The sequence below is a fragment of the Silene latifolia genome, chromosome 3 (assembly GCF_048544455.1).
Source record: "Silene latifolia isolate original U9 population chromosome 3, ASM4854445v1, whole genome shotgun sequence".
Taxonomy (NCBI): domain Eukaryota; kingdom Viridiplantae; phylum Streptophyta; class Magnoliopsida; order Caryophyllales; family Caryophyllaceae; genus Silene; species Silene latifolia.
This window is the reverse complement of record NC_133528.1, coordinates 148,453,199-148,470,037: the sequence shown is the minus strand read 5'-3', so window position 1 is coordinate 148,470,037 and position 16,839 is coordinate 148,453,199. Positions and strand designations below refer to the sequence as shown.

Below are 16,839 nucleotides of genomic sequence, written 5' to 3'. Positions count from 1 at the left end.
GGCACGAGCTAATATGGCAAAAGATGGATAGTCTTGAAGACTGCATTGAAAATGACGAGCTGGAAAGGATAGTAATGATTTTCACAAATAACTTCATGTTCTTTATCAATTTTGCATCTATGTTCGTCAGGATTGTATTCGATCCAGGTGGCATCGTATATCTTCAAGAATTGAGGTCAATTCCTTTCGAAGAAGGAGGGGATGATATGATTCTGGATTCATAATACAAGTAGGATTATTTTTGCTAATTAGGTTAAATATTAATAAGGCAATTTAGAATACCATTAGGAATTAAAGACAATTTTTTCGTCGTTAGAAGAATAAAAGTTGTGGTTGACTAGTATTAGGAGTCTAGAAATTTAGTATTTGTATCGGTTTAGGAGTCGTTCTTTTAGCTACTATAAATAGTCTAGATTGTATTGATATAAAATCATCCAAGTTTTAAGAAGTTAATAAAATTGATCAGTTTGATCACAAATCTCAGATTTAAACGGTTCTTTTCAAATCTTGTTTAAAATATCGATCGACGTCTTTATTTTAAACACCCATTGGATCGAGGTCTCGGCGGATCTTCGACCCAAATATCCCATTGACTCAAAGTCTAGGCGGACTTTCAGTCAAATATCCCATCGAGAACGATCTCGTCCCTTCGTGAATCAAGGTCCCGAGTTCGACTCTCACTCCAGCAACATTTGTTGTTTATTATCGTTACCGTACTCGTATCAATATATATATATATAAAAGAGGCTTTTTTCAGGCAATTTTAGAGACTCCAGCTTTTTAAACTTACCTAATTAATTTTTATTTAAATTAATATTATGTATAATTATCCCAATATTTATGCAAATTCTATCTACATACGATTTTATTAATTTTTATTTAAAATAATTTTATGTATAGTTAGTTATCCCTAATATTTGTGGAAATTCTATTTAATATTTGTGCAAATTCTATCTACCACTAGAAAATCATAAACTTATATGGCTATATATACCATCGTTAGATAGATGATAAATTTTAGACAAAAGCTTGACTTCTGTGAAGCTTAGGATTCATGAACCAATTAACCACCTAATCTCAATAAGTATGCATTCGTTTATTATATATAGGAATAGGAATTGTACACAATTTTTTGACGTTGCCATGAATGAGTTAAACACTCCTTTTTACGGTAGTTATGCATTGTTAAATACTATTTGTTTGTTAGTTAGTAGTTGTTCTTTACGTATTTGTTCTTTTTGAATTTGATCATAATTTTCTGTTTTTCTTGATGATCAGGTTGACATTGTAAGAGCTATCAATTGATCGTGTTTTATCTGTTCGTCTCCTACAACTCATCATATGTTTTCATTCATAGGAAAGGTAATAATAGGATTCCCAAATCCCAACTATATATTTACATTAACTATACCATATTATTTTAATTAAAAGTAAACAAATGACCGGAATTGAATGAGTGTACACGTAGTTCTAATTTACCTTTTGTTTAATACTGTCTTGGTAAAGTATCTTTGCATTGCTATTATTATTGAAGGTTTATGGGTAGTCTTAATGGACTAATACAGGCAAAACGTTCCACAATATTTAGGGTGTGTTTTAATTCAAATAACCATAGTCGAAATATTTGCGATGTCCATGCATTATCTCCGAAAATTCATGACAAACTATCGGTTTATACTCTTTCCTTTATCTAATTCTTGTGAGTTTTAGCTATCCTTTCGAGTGTTCCTCTCCTTCTCTTAAATACTCTCCGCGTTAGTAGTCCTTGCCTAGTTGTTTAAAAGTCGTAGTTAGAGTTTGGTCATAGCTAGTGGAGTTATTATCCTTTTTATAGAGTTTCGAACTAAAGATTTTTGAAAATGTTTTACTGTTTTCCACTGGTTTTAACATCAATGAGTGGAAAAGCTCGTTATTGGAGACGTCCGATAATAGGTTTTCTCATTTGTTGGTGTAAAAATATATATTTTTATGTCTTTGATTTGGAATGTTGATGTTCTTGAACGGCCGACGAGGATTTTCCGTTTCATTGAAAAGACACTTATATTTCATACGTTCATATTTTGAAGATTTTGTTTACTTGATTTTAAAGAGATAGACCTACATATATACAATGTTCCTTCTTCCAGGTTTCGGGGACTAAACTTCTTAAAAGGAGGGATGATTGTAAAACCCCGTAAATTTGAAGACCTTTATTATATTTTAAGAATAATATTTTAATCTATTTTAGTTTAATATTAATTTATTTGAAATAAAATTTATTTGATAAAATATAACCTTATTTTATTCTGAAGAAATGTAATCATTTTTTATAGTTTAAAAATGTTTAAAAGTGATTTAAACTATATTTAAACCTTTTCCTTTGATAAAATAGATTTCGGATAAAAGTCGTAAAATTGGGATTTTTCCATTTCTTACGGTCGTTGGGTAAACGAATTTGGATATTGGGCATATGAGTACTTAATCTTTTAGTAAAATTTTGTTTAAGAACTTTAGCTTTTTCGGAAATCGTGTTCTACGAATATTTCTAATTATCGTCAAAACAAACCCAAACCGCGAACAAAACAAGTTGACCCAACTCACCCTTAAACTGTCGGGTACTGTTCATCCGGGCACTATTCACCCTCTAGGGGTCTTTACTCTTCAATTCATTTCCTCCATAATTCACTCTTTCTCTTCCTTTCATCAAACAACCAAATTCCTCTCAAAATAACCTCCTTACAATCCCTAAATCCACCATAAATCCTTCATTTCTCCACCAAATCTCATAAAAATTATATATTTGGAATCCTCTCTTTAATCTTCATCTACTAGTAAGCTTTATTTTCATTTCCCCCAATTTTTGTTTAAGACACTTTTTTTAGGGGTTTCGAATTTAAGCTTAATAATTGTGTTTTTGTTGTTCTTATAGGTGAAGAATTTGAAGATGAGTTAGGTGACTCATATAATGTAGAAGATGATGCATAATTTTGGGTTTTAGAAGTTTTCTCAAGTTATTTTATTTGTCTCTTTGCTAGCTTAAGGTAACTATTCCGAGTTACTCGACCAATTAATGTCACATTAGTAGTTGTATTCGTTGTTTGTTGTTGTTTGTTGTTGTTGTTGTTGTTGTTGTTGTTGTTGTTGTTTGAGACGATCTTGTTGATAAATGAATGAATGGAGTAAGATGGGTATACTTATGTTTAATTTATGTTAACCATTTGTATATTATTGTTTAGAACAAATTTGGATGAGGAATTATGTGTTGTGACAAGTCCGCGTGTTGGCTGGAACGCGTCAGTACCAGACCGAGACGTTTTCCAATGTTTCCAAAAATATGACAGATTGAACGGCATCGAAAAATTAGGTGGTTTAGCCACTTGAATCACTCAATTCGGAGTCCGTATGAGTAAATGGCGTCTTTTTATCGATAAAATTTATAGAAAAGTTTACCTTGTGTGAGATGGTTATTTATACTATTTTATTATGAGAGAACTTAATTGAATTGGATATTTTGTAAGTTGGAATATATTTCCTTATGTTGATAGTTTTTCACATGATAGAAATTGGAAATAGCATGAGAATGATATTGTGATAAATTTTGTGATTTGGGTCAAAGTAGGCCAAGACTCTGAGCTGGGCCAGATTGACCGAACGAGTTTGGTCAAACAAGGTTTAAACCGGCCAGCCTCGATTTGACCATTGACCCGTCGCGGGACTAGGGTCGAGGATTTGTCTTTGAGTATGATTGTCTTTTCATATGTTGGTTGTTGGATGAATTGGTTGCCTTATACTAGAGTCTTATTGCCTCTTTGCCATTTTAGCTTGTTCTCATGGATTATGGTATTGTTGGTTAGCTGGAATTTGGATTATTATTGATATTAGAGATATTGTTGGATTGTCAGCTGAATATGCTCTTGCGTAGTCTTTCATATGCTAGGGTGTGTATGATCATTTGTGTGTGCAAGTTTGGACTCTTTGCCCCTCTTATGGTTAATTGGGTGTCCTACTTGTCTTGTGTGGAGTGGGCTAAAGTATTCAAGCTGGGATTAGGTCCTAGGTGAGTATTTCGGCCTTCGTCATAGATAGGCCCTTATAGTCTTTGACGAGTGTATGTTCACAGCTTAATAGCCTTTGTGTCTTAGCTTGGTGGGCTTATATCCAAGTTAGGGCATGACCTCCTGACGTACTCTTAGAAGTATATGGTCAGCTTAAGTACTAGCCAACCCTTTGGTGAACTCCTTAGGGGTACTCATGTGTGTGATCATGGGTCTTGGATGCGGTACTTTCCGCATGTCGCTAGGTCTGCGCAGGTTTAGGACTAGGGTGTTTACCTTACCTCGTGGTATAGACTCGAGTTACAGAGTGACTATTGACTGTCCTAAGAACTTATGTCTGTCTCTAGATATATTGTCCTTTCTTGTTTGATGATTCTATGAATCATAGAAGGTGAGATGCAAGTCGGCTATGGTTGATAGAGTTTGGACTCCTGGATGTTATGTGATTCATATGATAGTGTAGTATGAGTCGGTCTAGTATTCACATGTTAGGACTATGTGTTGTTATATTGTTGTTCACATGATAAGCACGATTGTCTAGCATCTATATGCTAAGGCTATGTGTTATTCATATTCATATTCTTATGTTTACATGTTATATTAATTATGACATTTCGTGGTTTGGAGAACTCGGAGTTACTCCCCACCGATTTATGGCTTTCGTATTTGTATAAAATGCGATTGACATGTAGGTGATGCATATATGGGGTACATGGACGAGCTAGCGAGCAAAGTAACCTTGGGACCTAGATTGGCTTCATTTCTTTGTGACCCTTAAACACTTTTTATGTCATATACTTTTAGGGACATATGTCTCCCTTTTTCATATTTGGGTTGTATAACTTTGTTTCGCGACTTTAGCGATGTTTTATTTGTGAGATTTACTTTAGACCTTGCATGTTTGACACCTTCCCATTTGGATATTTTTATAACAGGTTTAGGTTTTAAAAATTACAGGTTTTTACCCAAATGAACCTATTACAAACATATTCATGCAGTTTTTATCTAGAATTATGTGTTTACTTTTCCGCAATGGATTTCTCATGTCAATGCATTCCAGCAGTTTGTAAGCCATGGCGGTTTGCTTTCGCTGATGTCGAAAACAAACGAATTAAGAGCAAATTAGAGAAGATCAAAATTAAAGCATGGAGAAAAAGATATCACTTTGGTAGCTGATTTCATACTCAGCGGCTATAACAACAATCCTATCCGGCTGTCATGGAAATTTTTTGGTTACATGAGAGTTGAGACAACCATGAATATGAGTACATTCATCATATTCCGTAGACAATTAAATTGAACAAGCCTTGAAAAATAATATTCATCCATATTTGTACATAAAACTACTTTTTTAAAAAAATAAGAAAAAATAATTGACTCAATTGGTTTGATGTTGCTTTAAATATATGATGGGAAACGGTAGGTCATAGTTTTTTTTCATGTCTATATCACGATTATCGTATTCTTTGTGACTAATGTCCCCAATATCCTAAAGACTTTTGTTATTTCCTTTTGGAGTAATAAGTTGAAGGTTTAGGAGTTGGAATTGAACAATGTATTTAAATTAAACTAATAGTGATAGGAATTTTATTCAAAGCTACTATCATAAATAAAATGTTTTACGTAAGGCTACTGAATTGCATATTGCATACATATTGAATACAAAGACACTATTTATACAAGAGCATAACCTATCCTAAATTACCGATGTGCAGCTTAGCCGAGATACCATCATCATCAATTTTAGTATAAATTGAAATACTACAGTTAAAAGAGTTTCCTATAAATTGAAATACTATAGCTAAAAGATAATTTGCCATAAGAAATTTATTTATTTCCTTTTTTTTTATCACCAATTTTAGTATCACAAAACCTCATTACAAAGCTAACGTAATTGACTTGGTGATATGATGGCTTACTGCATGCGAACTATCCTCATAAGTCATAACAGGTATGAATGTAAGATGAGTGACAAAATCTATTGTTCACAAAATTTGATTTCATAAAGAGATTTTAACAATATGTCTTTTAGAGTCATGTCAAAAATATACAATTGGAGAGTATTACTTCATGCTATGCTTATTGCTATATATAAAGTGGTGAATCTCGCTTCCCAAATCAGGCAACTCTTTCTTAATCTTTGTATGCCTACATGACTGATGACTGTATACAACCAGCTATGCACACTACATGCTCGAGGAAATGTCTCAGAGAATGAGCTGAGTTACAATTTACGCGAATTCTCCAGAAAGGCGGTAGTGTATAAGAAACCGTGTTGTGTTGATAATTTGTTGATCACTCGAACATTAGCAACTGACTCTTGGGTTTAACTGACACGAAGTTGTAGTGGTGGCAAGTTCTGTTCTACTGTAAGGCAGGAACTAAGGTGGGCCACCATTGGAGCTCGAGTCGAAAAAGTGATTCACAGCTCGACACATTATAGTTAGACGAACTTTTTAAAAGTTCTATGCATCCTGTTCGCGTGTTGCACAAAACAAACCGTTGTTCGCTGGAAAAATACATGTATATCAGCTTGTCATTGTATGGGTGTACCGCAACGTCTGTGGCGTAAATGCGCAATCCTAATCCAGAGTTACATGATTTAGTTTTTTTACCGGTGCCTTTGCACAAGCCGTTAAAAGTTGTCTCCCACGCGAGAGGTGCTTGATTCGGGTCCAACTTCCACACTACCATCTTCAATTCCATATCCGTCCCATCTTTTTTGTACCACAAGCAAGATACGCCCCGTCTCCCAGGAGTATGCACGAGTAACAATTTATGTAATATAATCTTGAAGATTTTACATAATTTTATAACTATAAATAACTTGGGATTAGCATAAGATAATATAGATTACACGCATAGTTATAACTATAAACTATATATATTTGCACTCGTAATATATAGCACGCATGAGTATAACACAATCTCTTATAATAACATCTATAATATCGTATAATATTATAAAATTATTTTATAATAGCTCAATCAAATACATATATAAACCCATACCCGGGATCAAATAGCAAAAAACCGTCTATGGAGTCGAAATTGGGCGGGACTTTTAAATAGGAGCCGGTTAAGGGATTGAGTAGCATTATGAGGCCACCAAAGAACCATGCAAAGTAACCCATTACACGAACCAAAGTAGTGAATGTGGTCCTGTATGTTAATGACTTTAGGGAAAGGTATATGTGTCGGCAGAGAATGTAGGGAGTCAATGTCGAAAACTTGAAGACCACGGTTGGTGGTGGTGTTGAGGAAGACAAGGCGGTTAGTGTTTGACGAAAGTGAACGATGGAGATGTTGATGGACGAAGTCAGGGGTTGAAATAATGGGAAGCGTCACCATGGAATATTGTTTCTTTGGCTGCTGCTGCATGTTTCCGATGGAAATTGAGAGAATATCAACTGGTTTGGTAATCACCTAGCAAACGGGTTCGGTCGAGTCAGGCACATGTTAGGTCCGAATTTTAAGAGTTAAGTCTGTATTGTTATCGAGTTAAGTATTTAGGATGGTCATGTCAAGTCTGTTGTAAAATCATTAGCCTTACACAATACCGATATATTACAAAAATATAATTAACCTAAAACTTAAAGGTGAGAAAAACAATATAAAAAAGTCAAAATTCCCTAACTAATATTATAGAGGAATTGAGGGGGTATATAAGATAATAATAGTAGTATGAGATAGGAGTATTACAAAAAGACTAATTAATATTAAAAACTATTCGCAAATTTAATTTCTCACAAAACCCATTTTACTTAGTTTTAAACATTTTAAACTCAATAGTTATTTAAAACTAAATAATCTTCTATTTTTCAATATAATAACTAAATAATTATTTGTTTTTCAATATACACATTTTACTCGATATAATACCATATTTAAAACTTTCCATAATAGTTACATGGAATGTTTAAAATAGTATTAAAAAGTTCCATAACAATTAGAGGTGGGTCAATATTGTAACCCGTACAACGCACGGGCACAAAATCTAGTATTATTGGAAGAGAAGATGATGTGAAGGTTATTGTAGAGACGCTGCTTGATCCTCATGTGGAGGAGAATGTTGCGTTTGTTGCTGTTGTGGGAATCAGAGGCTTAGGGAAAACCACTCTTGCTCAACTTGTATATAATCACCATGTGGTCAAATCTAGGTTTGAGAAGAAGATATGGGTATGTGTCTCTGACCAAGATGGAAAAGGATTAAATGTGAAAGAAATTTTAGCTAAAATAATAGAATCATTAACAAATGAAAAGCCTAGTAATGTCTCCACTATGCAATCCTTGCAAACCAAATTTCAAGGAGCACTGAATAATAAGACATACTTGCTTATATTAGACGATGTGTGGACTGAAGATCCCAATGAGTCGAGTAAGCTTAGTAGATACTTGACAATTGGTGGTAGAGGAAGTAAAGTTGTCATTACTACCCGTTCGGAGAAAACAGCTGAAGTGGTATTAGCAACAGCCGCTCACTCTAAAAAGTATATGTTGAAAGGTTTGTCCTATGAGAATTCCTGGCATTTGTTTGTGCTGACGGCATTCAAACGAGAATCAGATGCAGCAAACGACGATCAATTAACTACGATCGGCAAAAAAATTATTAAAAAATGCTCCAATGTTCCCCTTGCTATAAAAGTTCTAGGAACTCTTTTATTTGGTCAAACACAAGAAAAATGGGAATCGTTTGAAAAGAATCGACTACCTCACATTGAAACTACCAATAATCCAATTATGTCTATCTTAAAGCTCAGTTACAACAATCCTCAACCTACTGTGAAAATTTGTTTTAGGTATTGTGCTTTATTTCCTAAGGATTTTAGAATTAACAAACAAGAGTTGATTAGTCTTTGGATGGCGCAAGGATATATTGGTGATAGTGAGGACTTCTTTTTTATTCTGCTAAAACGGTGTTTTTTTCAAGATGTGGAAAGAGATTACGTTGGTGATATCGTATCATTTAAGATGCACGATTTAATGCACGACCTTGTTCAAGAGGTCGCGGGGGATGAGATTTCCGTGGGAAATAGTTTGCCAAATTACTTGAGCAAAAAAATTCGCCATTTATTTCTTGATGGGGAAGAATGGACAAAAATCTCTTTCTCTAAAGGAAATATTCGTACATGCTATATGAATACAAAGATCCACTTCGACGTGGTGCAAACTCTAGTAGCCAATTGGCGTTGTCTTAGAACGTTACGCTTATATGTGCCAAATGACGAAAATTTGCCGGAGTCAATTGGTAAATTGTTACACTTGAGATATCTAGATCTCTCCGATAATAAGCTTCTCAAGACACTCCCAATTTCAATTACAAAATTATATAATTTACAGAGTTTGATTTTGGAAGGCTGTCAAAGTTTGAAAGAGTGGCCAAAAGATTTTTGCAAATTGGTAAATCTTAGGCTATTGAATATAAATAGGTGTCCAGAGTTGACTTGCATGCCTTTGGGCATTGACCAGTTGACTAATCTGCATGACCTAACCCACTTTAAAGTGGGTGGAGTGAGTTCAATTGGGAAGCAAATTGGATATGTAACCGTACGGAAACTTTTTATCAGGGCTTTGTCATGAATATGTAACCGTCTGGAGCTGAAGGAGGAGTTGATATCCGAATCCAACTGACAGGTGATCAAGCAGCACTTGAACAACGTATTGCTGGTGAGTTGGCGCCTGCATCACGCAATATGACAGTCGAGGTAAAATCATTGACTTGTCTGGTTTGAAACAACTTTTTGTTGGGAGAGTGCAACAATACATCATCAACAGATAAAACTTTTCATGATTCATGTACTATTTTACTCCCTTTTTGCTGGTTCAAGTTGAGATATGGAAAATCTTCCATGATTCGTATACTATGTTACTCCAAGTCTTCATATTATTTTGTGTAACACGAGATGCTTGGACTTGATATAAGTGTATGATACATCATACATGGATACTTCATTTTAAGGCAAACATGTGTGAATTTTTCGCAAAAAAACTCTATCAGAATAGAATAATTACTTTGAAATTTTCTAGTGGACACCTTAAAAAAATTCTTGGTCAGCCATAGTTAATGGCTTAATGCGAGTAGCTTTTCTTCTAAATCGTTGTTTCAGTTTATAGACTATACGTAGTACCTCTTATTGTTTATTTTTTGAGTTTTATTTAAAGTTTTTGAGTTCTGCTTTAGTATAAAGTTTTTGAGCATATTTACTAAAACATTACACTAAAAAAATATAATATTGCTCAAAAACTATATTTATAAATGGTAATATGCTCAGAAAAAATGTGTATATGCTAAAAAACTACTAGGTCTGAGGTACTACCTTAGATGCGTAATCCTTTTTCTCTCGTTGTTTCATGACTAGATTAACTGTTGCTTGGGCAGTACGAGCTGAAGGTTTCAGTGCTTGACAAATTTGGGAAGCCAGCATTGACAGTGACTAACAGTTCGAACCCCTGTTGGACCCTCCTAGAGGAAGCCATCCTGATTGATTGTAGGTGGAAAACTTGAAAGCAGGAAATATCCCTTGGCTCCACTGATGCTCGCTTTTTTAGGCAACAAGGGCTTCCTGCAGTTGGATTTTCTCCCATTGCTAATACGGTAATACCCCATGAGGTATAACTTATTGGAGAATAATTATTCTGTTAATATTAGTCAAGATTTTATTCTTCTTTCCTTATTCTTAGGCTAACATTAGGCAACTAATTTATCTTAGTTAGGATCTTAGGGTTATGTAACTCCTATATAAACATTGTAATTTAGCTCTTGTATTCAATACAATTTCAATATAATTTTACCAAACTTACATGGTATCAGGAGAAAGGTCTCCGATCCAACCCTAAATTTTTTTTTCCAATCTCCATCGCCTCAATGTCAGGCTCCACGATCCCAAATGAAGCCGAGCCAAGCAAACCGCTTGTGCTCCTCAATGTGCACTCCGTCGCTAAATTCGATGGTTCCAATTATCGTCAATGGAGTCTCCAACTTGAGACCCTCCTTCAAGGATATGGACTATCATCCTTCATCGATGGCAGTGCACCTCCTCCAAAAATTCTCACAGAAAAAGACAAACCCTCGGTTCCTAACCCGGCTTACAGTACACGGTTCCGGCAAGACAGGCTCCTTTTTGGTGCCGTGGCAAGCACCCTCACCGCATCCGTTAGCCCTCTCCTCAACCGAGACCACACCACCCAACAAGCCTGGGATGCCCTCGCATCATCTTATGCGCGTCCATCTCGAGGCCACATAAAACAACTCCGTCACAAACTCAAACTCACCACCAAAGGCACCCTCTCAATCACTGAATACATGAACAAAATCAAAACTATTGTTGACGACCTTGCACTCCTCGGTGAAGTCCTCTCCCAAGAGGATATCACTGACCACATAATTGACGGATTACCATCGACCTACCAATCCGTCATTGATGCCGTCAATGCCCGCGACACACCAATTACCTTTCCCGACTTTCATGAAAAACTGATCCGTCAAGAACTGGTACTCCAGCAAACCGAAACCGCTCAAACTTCCACCTTCACTCCCATGGCCCACCCCACCTACACCCGCAACTCCACTGCCTATCCCTCATCTGCCCCTCGTACCTCTGTCCCCAACCACTCCGCTGCCCTCAACCAAAACTCGTCTACCCCCAACCAAAACCCCAAAAACCCGTTTCGCGGTAAGTGCCAATGGTGTCATGTCCAAGGCCACACCTTGTCTTACTGCCCTATCTTCAAATCCCTATACCCGGACATCCGTGTACCTCCCTATCCACGCAACACTGCTAACCAAACCCCTTCCCCAGCCACGCCTCAAGCCCATCCCACCACCCTTACACCTCAAGCCGTCCCCTCCCCTTGGCTCCTCGACAGTGGTGCATCGCATCACGTCACAGCCGACTTAGCAAATCTCTCCCTTCACTCTCCTTATGATGGCACTGATGAGATTGTTATTGGTGATGGCTCGGGTCTCCCTATCTCTAATTCCGGTTCTACCACTCTCCCTTACACTTCCACTTCTTCCTTTAAATTAACTAATGTTTTACATGTTCCATCAATGCACGAAAATATTATTTCCGTCTCCCAATTTTGCAAAGACAATAACGTTCTAATTGATTTTAATTCTTCTTCTTTTATTGTGAAGGCATGTGACTCCGGTGCTCCTCTTTTCACTGGTCCGGTCAAGGACGGTGTCTACTATTGGCCTCCTCCGTCGTCTCCGCAAGCTCACCCCACAACTATCCAACACGCAGACCTCCACCACCGCTTTGGACACCCTCACTCGGCTGTTTTTAATCATATTCTTGCTTGTTTGAATTATAAGAACAATTTTTCTAATAATAATGTCAATTGCAATGCTTGCTCTATTTACAAAAGCCATAAACTTCCATTTACTGCTTCTTCGCTTACCACCAGTGTCCCGCTTGAAGTTGTATTTAGCGATTTATGGACTTCACCCGTGCATTCATTTGATGATTACAAGTATTACGTAATTTTTGTCGACCATTTCACAAAATTTACATGGCTTTTCCCACTAAAGAAAAAGTCCGATACCCACAAAATATTTCTCAACTTCAAAGCCTTCGTGGAAAAACAGTTTTCTCGCCCTCTTCTCACCCTTTACTCCGACAATGAAGGCGAGTATGAAAAATTAAAACCCGATCTCGCCTCAGCTGGAGTACAACACCTCACTTCACCACCCCATACACCCGAACATAACGGTTTTGCGGAACGACGTCATCGCCACATAGTAGATACCGGTCTTGCTCTCCTGTCTCATGCCTCCATGCCCATTCAATATTGGACCGTTGCCTTCCAAATAGCTGTCTATCTAATTAATCGTATGCCCACCTCGACCCTTGAGCATCACTCACCATATTCACGTCTCTTTCACACCTCACCCAAGTACCATAATCTCCACAACTTTGGCAGCTTATGTTACCCATGGCTTCGACCCTATACCCACCACAAACTTGACCCACGCTCCATTGCTTGTGTCTTCGTTGGATACTCCCCTACCCAACACGCCTACATGTGCCTCGACCCTTCCACCACTCGCATTTATGTATCCCGCCATGTTCGCTTCGTCGAAAACACCTACCCCTTTGCCTCTAACCCCACGGCTCCCTCACTACCCACCTCTACCTCTTGGTGTGAGATGACAATACCACTTCTCACATCACAACCAACAGCTTCCGCCACCTCAGAAACACCTACCTCCCCACGCACACCCACTCCCGCTGCTACTGAACCCATTCCTCCTGAACCCGCAACACCTCGCACCCATACCAACATCTCTAAAGTTTATACTCGTCGCCAACCCATCCCCAACCCCACCGATACACCCACACCCACTGCTACTCCTGCCCATAACCCGCAACCAGCACCGAACCATGCTCATGCTACTCGAGCATCCCACAACATCTTCAAACCCATTAACAAACTCAACTTGTCCGCCCAATTGCTTTCCACCGAGCCCAAGACAACAAAACAGGCCCTTTCCCTTCCCACCTGGCGCACTGCCATGGAAGAACAGTTTAATGCCCTTCAAAACAATAACACTTGGGAACTTGTGCCCCCTGCACCCGATCAAAACGTCGTCGGTTGTAAGTGGGTGTTTCGCACCAAATACAATCCTGACGGAACTATCCACAAGCACAAGGCCCGTCTTGTTGCGAAAGGCTTCCACCAACGCCCTGGTTTAGACTATAACGAAACCTTTAGCCCTGTCATCAAACCTGCCACGTTCCGATTGTTGCTTAGTCTTGCTGTTACCAAGAACTGGCCGCTTCGCCAATTAGATATCAATGATGCCTTCCTTCAAGGCACCCTTACTGACACCGTCTATATGGCTCAACCACCTGGCTTCATCGACCCAAACAACCCCTCTCATGTCTGTCGTCTCAAGAAAGCTATCTATGGGCTCAAACAAGCCCCACGAGCTTGGTACAATGAGCTTCGTTCATATCTGCTCAAATCGGGTTTTCACAACTCCATATCCGATACCTCACTCTTTATACTTAACGACACTCATGACTTATTTGTTCTTGTTTATGTCGATGATATCATTGTAACAGGTGCTTCTGCGTCCCGTGTCACGTCCTTCATTCAAGCTCTCGCTGGCCGGTTCTCACTCAAAGATCTCGGTCCACTTGCCTACTTTCTTGGAGTTGAAGTTCAGCCATGCTCTAAAGGGTTATTCCTTACCCAACACAAGTATACCACTGATCTTCTCTCTCGTGCGAAAATGCTAGATGCCTCGTCATGCTCTACTCCTATGGACTCCACGGTGAAATTGAGTGTTGGAGATGGTCCCCTATTTGATAATCCCACTGAATTCCGTGCTCTTGTGGGTAGTCTTCAGTACCTGTCTCTCACTCGTCCTGACATCAGTTTCGCTGTGAGTAAGCTGTCCCAATTTATGCATCAACCAACTGTACCTCACTGGACTGCATTAAAAAGACTCCTTCGCTATCTCGCTGGTACCCCTGCCCACGGCATTATTATCAGACGCGACACTACTCTGAGTTTACACGCTTTCTCTGATTCTGCCTGGGGTGATAATCCTAATGATGCTACCTCCACAGCTGCTTACATTGTTTACCTTGGCCACACCCCTATCTCGTGGAGTTCCAAGAAACAACGCACTGTGTCTCGCTCCTCTACGGAGGCCGAATATAGATCCGTTGCCAATGCCATTGCTGAGCTTACCTGGCTTGGACACCTACTTATGGAACTTCACATTGTGCTCCCATCGACTCCTGTGGTCTACTGTGACAATCTCGGTGCCACAAACCTTAGTGCCAATCCCGTCTTTCACTCTCGCATGAAGCATGTCGCCCTTGATTATCATTTTATTCGAGAACGGGTACAATCAGGTGTTATGCGTGTCGTTCCGGTTGCCAATGATGATCAATTAGCTGACGCTCTCACCAAAGCTTTGCCTCGACCCCGCTTTGATATGCTCATGTCCAAGATCGGTCTCTCGTCCCGGCCGTCCGTCTTGCGGGGGGATATTGGAGAATAATTATTCTGTTAATATTAGTCAAGATTTTATTCTTCTTTCCTTATTCTTAGGCTAACATTAGGCAACTAATTTATCTTAGTTAGGATCTTAGGGTTATGTAACTCCTATATAAACATTGTAATTTAGCTCTTGTATTCAATACAATTTCAATATAATTTTACCAAACTTACATAACTACTTTCTCCGTGTATGTATTATATCTCTTGTATCTGTTTGGGAATTGGTAAACATCCAGTTTTGATGCACTGCTCTATGAATGTCACTAAAAAACCTACACAGTATTTCTTCCGCCTCACTTTTGCATTCTTTACTCACTACTTTTCTAGTGGTGATTGAAGAGAGGCAAAGTAGAGGAAGAGACTTTTCTAGTGGTGTCTCATCATTCCAAAATTTTACTCATGACAAGCTCGGTAGCTGAATATGTACTCATGTATGACACGCGTAAGTAACATATGTCGTAACAACTGCATGCCTCTACGTAGTCTGTAGTCTCATGCCACATTTAAGTGGTCACGGAGCCGGATTTTCTTGTTCCATGGCTTTTCAGAAACCAAGAGCATATGTAACTCAGACTGGGGTAGAACCGTAGAAGTATCTGACGCACAGTGCATGTCGGTGTTTCTTGCGCTGTCGCTTACGCTATTTTGGAACCTGTAAGCTCATACATATGCAGTAGAGCTATTGCATTCTAAGTGTCACTGTGTTTTACTTGGTGCAGTTCCTAAATGAAGCAGAATATATGAAAGGAGTCGACATTTATGCTTCAATTATTAAAGCTTATGCATCTTATTCTGAGCAATCTGAAGAACCCAAGGCCTTCAAAGTGGAATTATAGTTCTGTGTTCATTTGTTATTTGTCATTTTTGTTTCATGTTGTACTAGTTTATCCCCCATGCAATGTACGGATTATGTACGACTGTATTGATACCCTCTTAAATTCTTAATAGGGAAGGCATAATGCAACTCCAAAATTATTAATGTCACTCATGTTAGATAGAAGGTAAATAGTAACATGCGCTTAGACATAGCTTGTGTTGTTGTGACATTTACAAACCGGGCAGGGCAGTGACATTATCATTTCCCTTAATACTCCTATAATTGTCCTAGGAGAGATGGAGATATACTTTTGTTTTTCCCCAATTTAAGATAATGTGCAATTGACATCTTGCAAGTTTGTCTAGAGATATAATCCTTTTTGTGGGTTAAAATTAGGGGCGAGTTGGAAAAATCAAACCGAATTTAAAAATCAAAACTGAACCCGATTTCTAGCTCGTATAAACAACTTTTTTTTTTTTTCCTAAATTTGGTTTTGGGTTCGAATAGGGTGTTCGAAAATTACTTGTTCATTGAGAAGACCAATTGAACGACCCAACTTTGACCCAAAAAAAACCATACCCAAACCCGACTAAACAAACGCGATAGGTATTTCTTCAATTTGGAGCCTCTCTATTTCTTTCCCTCTATTTCCTCTTTAATACACATATTTTTAATGTATTTTCCCTCTCCCTTCATTAAAACAATTTCTAACTTGATTACCTCTAAAATTGTTGTGTTAAAACTTAGGTCACATTATACTTCGTTTGTCTCGGTATTTATTTACAAGACGAAGAAAGTGAATACCTCAATACTATGTAATATAAAATAATTAATTACTCTATAAATTATAAAAACAAAATTAAAAATGACTCTAGTCGTAAATAACTCATGCTCGAATTTGACAAAGCTAATCTTCAATCTCGTTAGCTTTTTGAACAAACTTAGGCATACACCAGTATGATTATTGGC

General features: G+C 37.9%; 1 protein-coding gene across 1 annotated transcript in view; it reads left to right on the top strand.

Moving 5' to 3' along the window:
* The window catches only part of LOC141648394 (putative disease resistance protein RGA1), a 94,226-nt gene extending 78,257 nt beyond the window's left edge, over positions 1–15,969 (top strand). The window contains exons 2-4 of the mRNA XM_074457030.1: positions 9,602–9,739; positions 10,414–10,644; positions 15,773–15,969. The gene's annotated coding sequence lies outside the window, so the exon portion shown is untranslated. The remainder of the gene's footprint in view (positions 1–9,601; positions 9,740–10,413; positions 10,645–15,772) is intronic.
* Positions 15,970–16,839: the final 870 nt, after the last annotated feature.